The sequence below is a fragment of the Mus caroli genome, unplaced genomic scaffold (assembly GCF_978045245.1).
Source record: "Mus caroli unplaced genomic scaffold, Mus_caroli_1 scaffold_7, whole genome shotgun sequence".
Taxonomy (NCBI): Eukaryota; Metazoa; Chordata; class Mammalia; order Rodentia; family Muridae; genus Mus; species Mus caroli.
Window position 1 is genome coordinate 26,581,836 of NW_028227262.1, and position 10,746 is coordinate 26,592,581.

Here is a 10,746-nt window from a genome sequence, read left to right on the forward strand (position 1 = left end):
GAAGAGGCCACCTTCTATAGCCAGGCAGGAACCCCAGTGGGACCATAGGGATACCAACCCACCCACAAACCTTTTGACCCAAAATTTATGCTGTCTGCAAGAAATGCAGGGACAGAGCATGCAGCAGAGACTGAGGGAATGGTCAACCAATTGAGGACCAACCAATTGAGACCCATCCCATGGGCAAGTGCCAGTCCCTGACACTATTAATGATACTTTGTTATGCTTGTAGACAGGAGTCTAGGACAGCTGTACTCTGAGAGGCGCCATACATCAGCTGACAGATGTAGACACCCACAACCAAACAGTGGGGACTCTTGTGGAAGAATAGGTGGAAAGATTGAGAGGGGTAGGGAGTGCCTGGGATAGGAACTCCACAGGAAGACCAACAGAGTCAACTAACCTGGACCCTTGGGGCTCTCAGAGTCTGAACCACCAACCAAAGAACATACAAGGGCTGGCCCCAGGCTTCCCTGCACATAGGTAGCAAATGTATAGCTTGGTCTTTGTGTGGCTTCTGAACAACTGGAGCTGGGGCTATCCCAGAAACTGTTGCCGGTCTGTGAGATATGTTCTTCTAGCTGGGCTGCCCTGTCTCGGAGAGGATGCACCTAGCTTCACAGAAACGTGATGTACAAAGGTTGGGAGTTACCCAGGGGCCCCCACCCACTCAGAGAATTAGGAGAAAGGGAGAAGGACTGTGGGAGGGGGTGACTGGGAGGGGTCACTGAGCTGGATGTAAAGTGAATAAGTTAAAAAAGATAAAAATAAGAAAAAAAGAGCCGGGCGTGGTGGCGCACGCCTTTAATCCCAGCACTCGGGAGGCAGAGACAGGCGGATTTCTGAGTTCGAGGCCAGCCTGGGCTACAGAGTGAGTTCCAGGACAGCCACGACTACACAGAGAAACCCTGTCTCGAAAAACCAAAAAAAAAAAAAAAAAAAAAAAAAAGAAAAAAAGAAAAGAAAAAGCAACAACAAAAGAAGAAACTTCCCCATAGGTTTGCTCACAGCTTAATCATATAGAGGCTTATTTATTTATTTATTTATTTAATGTGTGTGAGTACACTGTCACTCTCTTCATACACACCAGAAAAGGGTATTGGATCCTACTACAAATGGTTGTGAACCACCATGTGGCTGCTGGGAATTGAACTCAGGATCTCTGGAAGAGCAGCCAGTGCTCTTAACCGCTGAGCCATCGCTCCAGCTCCAGAGGCATTTTTTTTTCCTTTGCTAAGGTTCCTTTCTCTCAAATGATTCTAGCTTGTGTCAAGTTGACAAATGAATAAACAACAACAACAACAACAAGCCAGCACAAGTATCAACTAGTCAAGTCCCAACTAGTCAAGGTTGTTTGGATTAAATTGTTAAAATAAATAGGGTTTAGTTGTCATTCAGGTAAATCCCTGAACTCGTGGCGTTGAAATGAGAGGACTACTAGTTCACGGCCACTCTGAGCTTTACACCATCAAAGGCCAACCTAGATTCCATAGGGAGGTCCCACCCAAAAAACTAATAAAACAAACAAGCAAAAACCAGGGTAAATCATCTCAGGCCTTAGTGTGCTGGATTTATGTTGCCATGACAACCATAGCTAATAAGATCAGCTTTGAAGGATGGGAGGTTTATTCGGATTCATGGTTAGTTGTCTCTGTTGTTTTCAGGTCTGTGGCAAGGAGGGTGTCATAGTGAGCAACCTGCCTTGGAGCAAAGATGTTCAACCTTGTAGTGGCCCAGGAAACCGAGAAGAAAAGCCCAGATCCCAGTGTTACCTACATGGACCTGCAGTCAGGACCCACATCAGTGACATTACCGCCTTCTAGAGAGTCCCAGTTCCCAAAGGTCCCACAACTTTCCGTAATACCTAGGCTGAAGACTAAGCTTTGATTCAACACACAAGTCTTGTGGGACATTTAAAATCCAAGCAAGCCATAACACTTAGAGCTTGTATACAAACACTTGATTCCTCATTCTATGTTTTTATTGAAGTTTGGATGGAGGATGTGATTCGCCTTGCTCTTGTTTGAGAATGGAAGGTAGGCTGGACAGGCACCCTCCTGGGAATACATCACACCTCACATGACACGTGCTGTGTCAGGAGAAAGAGGAAACAAGTGCCATGCACTGACTCTTGATGCTTCTGCCGGAAGTGATGAGTCTCATGCTCACACACACATGGATGGACCAGAGTTCAGCAAGGTGGGGAAGTATAATCCTACCATGTACCCAGAAGGGGACACTTGTGACAAACTTTAGAGCCCTCCTCAATATAGCAAAGGCACAAGATCTTTAGATTGTGCTTAGAAGAACTTTGTTCTTTGTTCTAATCTGACTCAGGACCTTCATCTCTGAAGAGGAGAAAGCAGCGCTTCTTTGATGAAAGCTCGTGAAGATAAAGAGTAGACTCAATCAGCCCAACGCTACTTTCTTTTTTTGCTTCCATTTACCACCCAGTAATACTGTGTCATCGTTTTACTCGATTTAGGACCAAAATGTGCATCTTGATCTGGATGCTACAATTTATGTTAATAACTTTCTCCTACCTTACCATTGTGAAAGATTTTGCAAGACAGGGGCAAGCAATGCTTTCTACTTTTTCCACATGCCGACTACAGCATTGAAAACTATCTGTGCTTGGCACTAACGAGGCGGTTCAGCGTTGAAGAGTACTGTCTGCTGCTCTTCCAGAGGTCCTGAGTTCAACTCCCAGCGACCACATGGTGGCTCACTACCATCTGCAATGAGATCTGAGGACAGCGATAGTGTACTCACATCCATTAGATAAGCAAAATATTTTTTAAAAGAAAGAAAGAAAGAAAGAAAGGAAGGAAGGAAGGAAGGAAGGAAGGAAGAAAGAAAGAAAGAAAGAAAGAAAGAAAGAAAGAAAGAGAGGAAAGCAAACTATGTGTGCTAAAGACATATATTGATTATTTTCTCCTGCAAACTATTTTTTTTTTTTTTTTTTTTTTTTTTTTTTTTTTTTGGTTTTTCGAGACAGGGTTTCTCTGTGTAGCTCTGGCTGTCCTGGAACTCACTTTGTAGACCAGGCTGGCCTCGAACTCAGAAATCCGCCTGCCTCTGCCTCCCGAGTGCTGGGATTAAAGGCGTGCGCCACCACGCCCGGCTCGCTGCAAACTATTTTACTCATCAGTGGGCTGGGTTAAACCTCAACTGAAGATTTTGATTAATTTCCATCTTCTTCCTTAGAATCTATAACTTGTTTCCAAAGGATCATTTTATATTCTCAGTGTCATGGTGCTATGTGAAGCTTGGGTTATACTCATTTCACAATGCGTTGAAATCAGGGATGACTTTATGAGCTTAATGAATAATTTACATGGCAGGCAATGGTCAATTTTTAAAAAAGATTTATTTATTATATGTAAGTACACTGTAGCTGTCTTCAGACACTCCAGAAGAGGGAGTCAGATCTCATTACGGATGGCTGTGAGCCACCATGTGGTTGCTGGGATTTGAACTCTGGACCTTCGGAAGAGCAGTCGGGTGCTCTTACCCACTGAGCCATCTCACCAGCCCCCAATGGTCAATTTTTATTCAAACAACCGTAGACATTCACCACCCAAGAAATCACTAACATGATTGGGCTACAGGAGGACAGTCAGTGACTCTGAGAGCCTTTTTTACAGTGTTTCCTCTCTGTTTCCAGCTTCTTTTAAGGCTCTAGGCAAGCATCTCAGAAGATACTCAGGAGAACAGGCTCATTGACAAAGTCCAAAGCTAAAGTAGGTACTGAAACACTGAGCTCTCAGGACATAAGAAACAGTTAAATGGATAAAAATTAAAAAAAAAAAAAGAAAATCAGCTAGCAGGGTTACTTAATATACATGACTACAGAAGTCATCATGTGGATAGGGTGAGGGAGTAGAAGACAGGAGGATTCCTGGATCTTGTTGGCCAGCTGGTCTAACCAATTAGTGTGCCAGGTTTAGAGAGAGACTCTGCCTCAAAAAATAAGATTGGCAAAGATAGAGGAAGACACTCAGAGACTCAACCTCTGGCCTCCTCATGCACACATGTGCATACACATGAATGTACATAGGCATAACACACACACACACACACACACTCAGGTGGGGGTGGAGGAGCTGAGCATGTTGGTGCATGCCTATAACAGGGAGGCAGGAGGATCAGGAGATCAAGGTTAGCATAGGCTATAAAGTTCAAGGCTAGTTCAGACCCTGTCTCAAACAAATAAACCACACTACCTGTGTATATGGGGCCAGGAAATTTTTCTGAGCGGGGCTACCAGACCTATTCTTTAGGGGAGACTGTACACTGCCTAGGACTTTAAGGGACACCTAAAGCCCCTGTTGTGCTTACCAGGAGTCAATGAATAGTGGGTGCTGGGAACTGAACTTGGGTCCTCTGGATAATACCTAGTGCTCTTAGCCGTATCTCCAGCATATGAATTGCATCTCCAGAGTGCATTTTATTGGGAGAGCTACCTGTCTGAGGTCACATGTTAATGCCCTAAAACATCATCCCATTTTAGACGTGAGGTTAATGGAGAAATGGGGTGAGGGGTCGTGGGGAATAGGAATGACCTACAGCAAGGGCACTTGGTCATGTCAGAGATCATTCTTGTCCCTTAGGTCAGGTCAGCACATCTCTGGGACATCTCTGTGCTTCTCTCAGTATTACCCCTTGCACTCCCTTCCTTTGTCCCGTGGGTGTCCAGGCTCAGACCCTTCTTGAAACAGTGAATTAGCTAGTGATTCTTGGTATAATCTTTATTTTCCTCTGGCTCTGACCTCCTTTCCAGGGCTTCCTGGAGCACTTGATATGGTGTGGTCACATTGATTTTTGTTCTTTTAGCCCACTGAATATGTCCCTCTCCCTGGGGCAGATACACAGGCCTCCCTCCCAGCCTTGCCATGTGTTTTCGTTAAAAAGTCCTTTTTAGACGTAATTATTTTTGTGTGTATGAGTGTTTTATCTGCATATTTGTCTGTGTATCATGTGTAGGCCTGCTCAGAAGTCAGAAGAGGGTCCTGGATCCCCTGAAACTGGAAGTACAGATGGTTCTTAGTCATCATGTGGGTGCTGGGTATCAAACTAGGGTCCCCTGAAAAAGCAAGTGCTCTTAACTGCTGAACAGTCTGTCTTGCTCCTTGTCATGTCTTTTCTCAGATGCTGCTTTCTCTGTGAGGTCTTCTTCCCTGCTCACTTCTCTTAAACACTAAGCCCCAGCCTTCAAGTCTCCCAATAACGGCCCTTAAAGTTTGCTCCTGTTGGGTTGGTCATCCTCTGGCAGGCAGTAGACCTGAGAGTTTCATTGGTCATCCTCTGGCAGGCAGCAGACCTGAGTTTCTGCCACTCCTACTTCTGTCATACAAACTCCAGGAGGGGAGGAAGCTTGGTGTTTCGCCTGCCTTGATGGACTTCCACACAGATCTGCAACACAGTCTTGCTGATGTTGAATAAAAGGATGGATTGGATCTAGGGGGTGATGTATGGATGAAAGTCCCAGGGTTTCTGCCTTGTGTGAGGGGGAAGCAAGTCGGCTGGAAACATCCCTGAGCTTAGGCAGGAGACAGTTATTGCTGCGGCTGCACCTTGTTATTCTCTCTGATTCCAGCAACTTTAACAGTTATTCAGATTTTTACTTGCTAAAACAATTACCTGAAAGTTGTAACTAGAAGGCAGAAGTCACTCTCCATTGGTTCTGTCTGGGCTTCATCTCTGACTGATTTCCTATTGACTCAGTTCATTTATAACTTGGGGGGGGGCGTATAGATTATTTTATAGGTACAACTGTTTTGTTTGGTTGGTTGGTTGGTTTTTGGTTTTTCGAGACAGGGTTTCTCTCTGTAGCCCTGGCTGTCCTGGAACTCACTTTGTAGACCAGGCTGGCCTCGAACTCAGAAATCCGCCTGCCTCTGCCTCCCGAGTGCTGGGATTAAAGACCTGCACCACCACACCTGGCTCGGTACAACTGTTTTGTTGTTGTTGAAACAGGTGTTTCAAATTCCCATCTAGTGTGAAAAGACAATCCTGAAGGTTATGATTCATGTGGGTCACTAACGGGTTGTGTTCAGACCAGCCACCTGCCTCTGTCATTCTTACTAAATTGTCTGGAAGCACACAAGCTTCTCAAATGCATGTGGGCTGGCTTCAGTACTGTTTCCTGCATCAATAGAAAGTCTTTGACCTTCCCTGGAAATCTGCATGACTTAAGAGTCTACCTTTTTGAAAATAATACTTTAGAATCATTTTCCACACTACTGAAAGCGGATTCCTGCCGGCTTACTTATTAGCACAGACTTACGATGCACCACACCTAGCCCTCTTGCTTTTGAAAATAAAGTCTTGCTCCCTAATTCATAGGGGACATGTCCTCTGACATCCCATACTTGTCTGAAACAAACTGCAGATAATACGGAATCCTATATACACTTTCTTCCCCCCATACATACCTAACATGATAGTGTTACTTACTGACACAGTAAGAGATTAATCATTATAAAACAGGCCAATAATAACCACATACTTCAAGAAAGGTCGTGCAAATGTAGTCTGACACCTCTCACTTTACTGCCCTCACCTGATTTGGATGATATGACAATAAATGAGATGGACTGACATAAGGCCTCGGCATAGTGTTGTGTTAGGTTGCTATGTAAGGCTTTCTTGAAGACAGGTATTGTAACCAGAGGAGAGGAGAGTGGTACTGCTCAGGCAGGTCCCATTCTTATCCTTGTCCAGAAGCTGGAAATGCCCTCCAGCCTGTCCCGGCCAGAGATAAGAATACCAGAAGGTGCTATGGCTTCTTTTCACACTCTCTGACATCACAGCTGCCTGGAAGCCATGATGAGGCCAGCTCACCATGCCAGCAGACACTACTGTTGCTTTTAGTGACAGCTTTGAGATTGGAGCTCCGGATTTTCATGGTGAAATTGGTAGTATCTAGTCCCCTATTCTATCAGCCTATCTCTGATATGATTTTAAGGCTTCGGCTCCTAAGGGAGGAGTGCTGGGTATCTAGATAGGGATTAATAGCCTTGAAGGTCATTGAGGATAAACCCTCCCTCAGGCACAGCTTTGCTCTCCACCTCTCATTTCTCCAGTAACACTAGAAAGGAAAACGTCACAACTGTCTCTAATTCTGGTCCAAAGATTCAAGAATTAACCATGTACTTTTGTCTCCTCCCTTAAGAGTTAATTCAGCTGCCTGGACACATACTACCCCCACCACCCAGCATGGTTGTTCACATTTTTAATCCCAGCACTCAGGAGGCAGAAGCAGGAATTGAGTTCTAGGCCAGGGATACTTAATTAGACCATGTTTCAAAACCCCCAAAACAACAAAAATGTTAATCCAGCAGGACCTGTCAATCATCCGACCAAAACTTTAACACCCAGGAAAGCTGATTCACATGAAGATGGGTATGAAGACCAGAAAAGAAAAATAATGATCCTCTTAAAGAGGTGAGTGTTTATTTAGCCTTGTCAAAAGCCCCTCCCAAAGCTTTTGGATGGATCTCCACTGCTAAGCCTGGCAGTCTTTATCTTTGGGTGTTTTGAGACAGGGTTTCTCTGTGTAGCCCCGACTGTCTTGGAACTCAGAGAGATCCTCCTGCCTTTCTGCCTGCCAGCTTTTTCGAGTTCTAGATTTAAGAAGCTCATATATCCCTCTGTCCTGTTCTAAAAGCCTAAGTCCCTTTCCTGTTCCACTCCACCTCCCTCGACATTCCAGGCTTCTGGCCTGGTCTCTGACACTCCCTACTCTCCCACTTCACAGAGCGGCTGCTCACTGAGCTCGGCTGCTGAACATGCCTGTGATTCAACATAACCCTGACTCAAAAGCCTGGTGTGCTCTTCCTCTCCATCCTCCTCCGCTCAGCAGCCGCAGAGATTTATAGCTTGCTTGCCTTGTTTTGCTTTTAAGCTCTATTAAAATGGTCATTGAGCTTCCTTTTGAGACAGTTTATTGTTATTACTATTAAAGAGACTAATAACTCATGAAAAGGGGCCCTGGATAACCTGATGAAACCATGACCTGGAGTCAGTTTGCTAAGCGGGTTGGGCTAGGTGACTGACAGGTGGCAGTATGTTGTGGTGCACCTGAGGGATGGTGATTCACATCTGGGTGGGGGAGAAACAAGGTGGCCTGTGGGGCAAGACTGCATCATGCTACTCAGCATGTCTCGAAACTCAAAGCTTGTGTATGATTTGTGGAAAACATTCTTCTAGTACATATTTTTGAACATGGGTTCCTTGTTCTTTTACAGTGACTGTAATATTCTGTTACAAATGTCCTGGTTTAAATTGACACATGTATTACTTTCCAGTTCGGTAGGTTAGAAATTTGACGTGCATTTCACTGGGTGAAAGTCAACGCGTTAGGAAGGCTGTGTTCTCTTTTGTCAGAGCTCGGGGGAAGACTCATTTAGTTAACTTTTTTCCCTAGCTTCTGGAAGAGTAGTTCTCAACCTTCCTAATGCTAGGACCCTCTAATACAGTTCCTCATACTGTGGTGAGCCCCCCTCCCCAACCATAAAATTATTCGTTGTTACTTCATAACTGTAATCTTACTGTTATAAATCATAATATAAATGTCTGATGACCCCTGTGGAGCGGAGGCCTGCAGGTTGGGAGTGGCTGTTCTAGAGGCTTCATACATTGCTTGATTCATTGCTGCCTAGTGTTTTAAAGTAAGCAAGAACGGGCTGAGTACCTCGCAGGTCATGCCAAGCGCTCCGCACCTTCTGCTTCCTATCTCCACTCTCACATATATCCATATCACACTGGAGCTGCTCTGCTAACGCTCCGGAATCGCCTGTTGTTTAAAGGGCAGCTGATACACAGCATTACTTCCCCTTCGCTGTGCAACGGAGCTTCATACTCGCGGGCTTCATGACTGGAAAAAAAATTAGGCTCTATTATTCTTCTCCCAGCTTACAAGACGACAACACCAGAAACAAAATTTAGGGAATTTGGGTGTACGTTATTTCTCTTTCTTGTTTGCTAAGGTATTCCCCCCCAGTTCTTACCTACACAGTGTGTTTTGGATCAAGAACTGGAGATATTAACTAAGTCAGAGTGGACTGTCCATTGCAGGCACTTTTACAGGGCAAATGCCAAATTTCTCTACAAACATTCAGAGCTGAACACCTGAGTGGAAATTCCAATCTCTCATTCATGCTGTGGCTGGAGGTGGTTCTGAGCTGCGGTGTCACACAAACTTTTTAAAATTCTTACTCCAAAACTTACTTAAGTTCCCACGAACCAAATCCTGAATGATTTAGCTTTTCCAAGCTTTATGTTCTTCATCTGTAAACATTATAATTGACCCAAAACAATTGTCTGGAGGGCTGAATTCCAGGAGGTCTCTGAAGCTGCAGCAGAGGCTCCGGGTATATTTTGAATTGTTTTTCCCCTTGGTAGGCTTACCAGAGCCGGAGCTTTCTTGGCCTAGGGAACGTAACCCCAGAGAGTATAAATCAGAGTTGGATCTTGTCATGAATCTGTATTCTAACTTCTGAAATACTGACCAGAAGAGCACACTTGAAGCATTATAAAAGCAAATGTAGTGCCCAAAGAATGCTCTTGTCATATGATAGGCTCATTAATTAAACTCAGTGATGCATAAACTTCACTAAATTATGATTAAATAGTGGTGTAAGCTAAATAAACCGTAAAGAATGGTTTAGATAAACTGGAGAACGACAAATATTTAGTGGGTTAGCTCTAGCCCTGAAATGCCCTTTTCTCTGCTGAAAACCCAGGGACTTGGACAGCACTTGGCTTTAAAAATTGGAGTCTCGCCAGGCGTGGTGGCGCATGCCTTTAATCCCAGGACTCGGGAGGCAGAGGCAGGCAGATTTCTGAGTTCGAGGCCAGCCTGGTCTACAAAGTGAGTTCCAGGACAGCCAGGGCTATACAGAGAAATCCTGTCTCGGACCCCCCCCCCCCCCCCCCCCGCTAAAAAAAATGGAGTCTCAAAATGCTCTTAATGCTCATCCTCCTCTCTTCCAGCTAGAACTTAAGAACTACCACAAGATGGGGTGGGATGTGGAAGGTGGGTGGGGTGGTGTAGTTTAGAATATAGGAGGTCACTGCCTTGTTTCCCTACGACATTCTTCCCATATTTGCATAAACGTGTGCTCCTCATCTTTCACTTCATTTACAGTCGAAGGCTTCCCTTGTCAAGTAAGAGCTATCTCTTCACAGGTCAGCTTGAAGAACCCTGCTCTGTGCCCAGTGCATGGGCGGGATTCCATTTCCCTTACCTTCTGTTTGTTTTAGTTGCAGCCAAGTCCCCTTCCAAATCCCAGCCCTTCTAGAGGCAGCTAAGGCGTAGCAGGAGGGCTCAGCTCTGTGCAAAACAGGTCGGATGCATTTCCTTTACACCTGCTTAGGCTAATGACCTTCAGTGTCACGTAGAGCAAAGTTACCTTGCGTGCACTCAATTGAACCATATGTTTTGAAAGAGAAAAGACTAATTCCAGAAGAGTCATTAAATGAAAATGAGAAAGTTTAACAAAGAGGGGGAAGCAGGGAGGGAGGTGGAAGAGAGGGAGGGAGGGGGAAGGCGGGGACAGTTTAAGATCCATCTGGGAACAAAATTGTTTCTCTTTGTTTAGGTGGAGGTAAACTGTTCTCTAGGTAACTCAGGGTATGGAAATGATTTTCTTGTGGATGGAGGCTTTCCTGTAAATTTAATTTGCTGTTGATATATATATATATATATATATATATATTAAACTAAGTTAAATTTATTTT